We start from the raw sequence: 5,945 nt of genomic DNA, 5'->3' as shown, positions 1-5,945 counted from the left end.
AAATTGCATTAAAAAAAGGAAATAGGTATGCTCTTATTGATCTCAATTCTGAAAGTCAACATGAGTCTGCAGTTGATATTTATAACTGCTTATCTTACTATCCATTCATTGCATGTTCCTTTGTCCCTTAGCCCGCATCTCAGTTTGTTAGGTTTCTTCCTCTGGTGGCCAACCCATATTTCATTTCCATAAATCTTTATCTTTAGTAGTCCTGATTTTATTGGGTTTCTGTAGTTTTCATTTACTATTGAACTTAGATGTAGTAAGAGATGCCTAATGCCTAGGAATACATTGTCAGTACTAGAATCCCTGGAATTACAACCCCGCACCCCCATCTCCACTTGGCAGAGGGTAATCAACTCTCTGTTCCAGGGTCCCTCTCCCTCTGTTTTCCCCTGCTATCCCAACATGTGATAGGTTACTTTTCTTCCCTAATTAAACATTTTGAGCTGCGAGTCATTTGTAATGATTTATGGCAGCTGTGGTTTTGCCAATCTTACACAGTATTTTTCTTATTACTTAATTGTTTTAGCAGTGCTTCAGCCATTAGTATCTGAGTTCTGAAAACAGGAAACAGAAGTCTTCTATTATAGACGCCTGCCTAATTAGCTCAGAGGCTGTCTAATGGGGGCTATTAAAAATGCAAATGAGGTGTGATCAAACAGTGAAAAGTTTGGTCCTGACAGAATATACTAATGCATTCCCCCCCTGCAAAATATACCACAATACTGAATGTAGATTTCTCTCTTCCTTCCTTACCATGTGAAATAGCTTTTTTGTAGTGATTAGGTTCTTCCTTCCTCACCTGGGCAGGGTCACAGCTTAAGAAGAGTTCTTAGGGAAATCATTCTTATTTCCTACGCCTCAATCTAAGGCGGTGGTTCTCAAACTTCAGCATGCAACAGAATAACCTAGAGGGGTTATTAAAACAGATTCCTGAGACCACTCCCAGATTTCCAATTCGGTAGGTCTGGAGTTGCATTTCTAACCAGTTGCTAGGGAATGCCAGTGTCATGTAGTATTTGTCCTTTTGTGACTTTGTGATGTTCTCAGCTTCATCTACATTGTCACATATTACAGGATTTCCTTCTTTCTTAAGGCTGCATCCTTCCTTGATATTCCATTGTACATTTATACCATATTTTCTTTACACATTCATCTGTTGATGGACATTTAAGGTTGTTTCCACTTCTTGGCTATTGTGAATAATGCTTCAAGCAATGAACATGGAAATGCTAATATCTCTTCAAGATCCTGATTTCAATTCTTTTGGATACTCAGAAGCATGATTGCTGGGTCATGTGGTAGTTCAGTTGTTAATTTTGGGGGGGAAACCTCCATACTGTTTTCAATAGTGACTGTACCATTTTGCATTCCCACCAACAGTGCACAAGTGTTCCAATTTCTCCACCTCCTCACCAACACTTGTTGTCTTTTGTCTTTTTGATAATAGCCATTCTAATAGGTTGGAGGTGATATCTCATATATTAAGATGTCCATACTACCCAAAGTGATCTATAGATTCAATGCATTTCCTATCAAAATCCCAAAAGCATTTCCTACAGACATGGAAAAAATAATTCTATAGGGGCGCCTGGGTGGCTCAATCGGTTAAGCATCTGCCTTTGGCTCAGGTCATGATCCTGGGGTCTTGGGATAGAGCCCTGTGTCAGGCTCCCTGCTCAGCGGGGAGTCTGCTTCTCCCTCTCCTCCCGTCTTGTGCTCTCTCTCGCTGTCTGTGTCACTATCTGTCTCTCTCAAATAAATAAATAAAAATAAAATCTTTAAAAAAAATTCTATAAAGTTCACAAAACCACAAAAGTCTGAATAGCCAAAACAATCTTGAAAAAGAAGAATAAAGCTGGATTCATCGTACTTCTTGATTTCAAAATATACCACAAAGGGGCGCCTGGGTGGCTCAGTCGTTAAGCATCTGCCTTCTGCTCAGGTCATGATCCCAGGGTCTTGGGATAGAACCCTGCATCGGGCTCCCTACTTGGCAGGAAGCCTGCTTCTCACTCTCCCACTCCCCCTGCTTGTGTTCCCTCTCTCGCTGTCTCTCTCTCTCTGTCAAATAAATAAATAAAATCTTTAAAAAATATATCACAAAGCTATAGTTATCAAAACAGTATGGTACTGACATAAAGACAGACATATATATCAATAGAATAGAATAGAGAGCCCAGAAATCTATACATATATGGTCAACTGATATTCAACAATGGTGCAAAGAATACACAATGGGGAAAAGATAGTCTCTTCAACAAATAGTGTTGGGAAAACAGGTTATCCACATGCAAAAGAATGAGATTGGACCTGTTAATCAGTAAAGTGAAAAGACAATCGGTGGAATGGGAGAAAACATGTAAGGAGCTCCTATGAATCAAGAGCAAAAAAAAGCTAATAACCTGATTTAGAAATGGGCTAAAGACTTTAGTAGAGATTTCTCTAAAGAAGACATACAAGTGGCCAAAAGGTTCTGAAAAGATGCCCAACATTGCTAATCACCAGAGAAATATAACCCAAAGCCACAATCAGATATCACCTCACATCTATTAGGATGGCTTTTTCTTAATTAGCAACTGAGAATGGCTTAGTTAAATCAAGTGTTGACTCACTGGAATAGCTTCTCTGACCCATTCTCAACCCAAGTCAAGGTTATGTGCACATTCTTTATGATTATATTATTATCATATGACCCGGTACATGGTGGTGGATCTAGGTTTTGTGGAGTCTGAAGCTTATATAATTTGAGGAATATTCTTTTAGATAAAGAATTTTAAAAATTAATAAAAAATTGAGTGAAGATCCCTGAAGTTTCCCAGTTAATTTGCCCTTGCACTGCCTTATGTGGGACTGATTCTTTGCATTATCTTCCTCACTAGATAGTGAGTTCCTCATGGACTAGGACTGAATCTTATTTGTCTCTGTGGTCCCATATCCTATGGTCCCCTGCCCCCATCTTGCTCCTGGCAGTGACCAAGGACTTCCACTGTTTCTCTTTCTTCTTTCCCTCTGTCTACTCACAACTCAGGGCCTGATTGTATTTGGGCTCTTCAAAGAAAAGGATCTGAACAGGGCACTCTGCCCTGATTATCCTTCTACTACTTCCTATGGAAGGGGCTAGGGGTAGGAAGAGGAGGAAGAGGCCACGCTGGTGGGCACTGTACATGAGAAAGTGCAGCCTGTGGGACTTAGCCCAAGACCCTGAAGGAGGACATCAGCAATTAGTGTTCCACACACTGGACCTCACGAAACAGTGTCCTCCAGATTCGACAAGCCATAGTCAAGTGCTGTCTTTTCATCTCTTCCTTGGTGCATTAATGAAAAAGAAGCATCCTATTGATTGTAATTCTTAATGCTGCTATTCATGCCTTGCCCAGCGGACTTGGATATTCTGAGGAGGGCTTGAGCTTGAAGGTGCCCTGGCTGCCAGACCACTCTCCAGGTCTCCTCACTCCCGGCTGCTCCTTTGTGGCTAGAATACAAAATGAGGGAGAGGCAGTTCGGGCCGGAGTCTGAAGGTAGCTGGGGCGCTCTCACAGGACGCCCGAAGACCTCAATGGCTCCCAAGAAGTAATCTGCTTTCCCTACTTCTCCCCTCAGTCTCCATCTCCAGGGTCTGGGCTCCTCCACTCTGCCTCATGCTGAGAATCCTGTATCCCTCATCAAACTGGTAGCTGGTGGGGTAGAGATCTCTCTTCTCTTCTGGCAATCATATCTCACAGAGAACCTGAGTTATGCTTTTAGGTAGAGGATTCCAAATCTCTCTGTGCTCACTGCTTCCTAACTGTTCTGGAAAAATTGTTCATGGGCTGCCAAGCCTATCGCAAAGGAAAAAGGAGCATCACAGATATTGAGGGCATTTCCACCACCACCCAAGCCATGGTGCTTGTTCCAGAATAAAGGACCGCAGGTGCCTTGCTCCTGGATCACTTTTGTACCTGCCTGCCAAGTGGCCTCTTGTCACTGGCTGCTCATCTTGCCACTTCTTCAATTCAGATGACCCTGATAGAACTTAATCCTTTAATTAGACAATTAGCACATCTCCACTGAACAGGATTTGTCCTTGTTGGTCTGGGGAAAGAAACTGCGCATCCTGGGGAAAAGAGGAAACAGCGAGTCAGTGTGTGGGAAGCGCAAAGAGAACTGGTTTAGCCTTTGTCAAGGGGCAGTGGTGATGTGGTCAGCAGTGCTCAGAGCCACCCTTTCTAGGAGGTGGCCAAGATCATTCTTAACAGTTCGCAAATGTACACTGGTTCTTAGGTTACTGAGGGAGGGACAGGTTGGACTCCTCTTTGGTGAGCTTCTACTTCTGCCCTTCCTTTCCTTCGCCTCTCAGGCTTTATAACATCGGCCATCATTCACGCTAGATTTCCTCTGTACTCATCCCTGCACTATACCCTCTCCCCCCGCTGGACTAGCCCTGTATTGCTCAACTTCCCACTCCCTTCTCTCTGGGCAGACACTGTCCTGAGCTGACAGCCCCAGAGGTGTCAGAATACAGCTCCAAGACAAGGCATAATCATAGCATAGAGACCCCCCACCTGCATGGCCCCATGGGCTCCAGGGATGCTGACAATTACGGGCGCTCAAGGACCAGGGGAATAGTCTTCCCTAAGTGCTTCCAGGGTGAAAAAGACTAGTTTGGCACCTCTGTCTGGGGCTTTAAGAGTTATTTTTGCCCTCAAAGTCTAATAGCAGGTTATTGGTAATTATAGAAAAAAAAATGGAGTGGAAATAAGGGGTTTTTTGAAGTTTTTTTTTTCTGATTCCAGTATTATATTTTGAATTTCCTATTCAGTTAGATACAAGTCCTGAGATCATGACCTCTATGATTATAGCAGGAAAAGGCTCCCATCATCCATGAGCCTATGATTTCCACTTTGTTTCTCTCCCTCTAACTGGCATAATTTCTCTGGACACTGCAGAGAAGGGATATTACCTAAATGCTTGTTTTGCAGGGTGCCATTTCCATGCATCAAGTTCACTCGCAATAAGGGTACACGGGGGCCCAGTAGATCTCTCTTCCTTGGTGCTTTATTCAGAGCACTCAGAATATTTGCTCTGTCAGATGCTTTCAGTGGCTCCCTACTGCCGGCAGACCGAAAGCTCCCTCCTTGCTGGGCCTTCCATTTCTTCTGCAAGTGACTTGCACACTTTCTCTCAGTCACTCTGTCTCATTCATTCATTCATTTCTCCATTCATGCCCATAAACATGGATTCAGTACCTCTTCTAATGTTGCAGAAGCTGTCCTAGGTTCTGGGGATATAATAAATGATAACTTCCTCTTCTGTTCTCAAAGATCTAACAATCCAGAAGAAGACAGGGATGTAAGTCAAAGCCACAAGAAGCACTGTCTGTGATAGGGAGATGGATGTCTGTTTAGAGCTGAGCAGGGCACAAGGAAGGAAGAGCCCTGGTTCACTCGGGAATAGGCCTGGAGGAGAACCCGACAGGTTTCACACAGCAAGTGGCTCCACCATGTTACTACACATGTTGAGAAGCCATTTCAAATGGAAGCAGTGTCCTGAGGAAAGCCAGAGGAATACTGACCAGAGTGTACTCAGGACTCTAAGCCAAAACACAGGTGGCCAGAAAAAGGCTGGAAGGGAGGGTGAAGTCCAGAGTCTACAGAGCAACATGTAGGCTGTAGGAGACATTAATGGATGCTGTGTTGTGTATACATACGTGTGTATGCTGAAGCCTATACTTGGGTAACAAACAGTGCACTGGGTGCCTAAAGGAGCAGCATAGCTATAAAGAATTCTTTAAACATGAAAAATATGAATAGCTTAGAAGACATCCAACCGACTGATTTTTTTTCTTATGTTAATCCCCATACATTACATCATTAGTTTTAGATGTAGTGTTCCATGATTCATTGTTTGTGCATAACACCCAGTGCTCCATGCAGAATGTGCCCTCCTCAATACCTACCACC

This window comes from Leptonychotes weddellii, chromosome 13 (genome assembly GCF_054177405.1).
Source record: "Leptonychotes weddellii isolate Sample4059 chromosome 13, ASM5417740v2, whole genome shotgun sequence".
Classification (NCBI taxonomy): domain Eukaryota; kingdom Metazoa; phylum Chordata; class Mammalia; order Carnivora; family Phocidae; genus Leptonychotes; species Leptonychotes weddellii.
The sequence above is the reverse complement of the archived record's forward strand: the minus strand, read 5'-3'. Positions refer to the sequence as shown.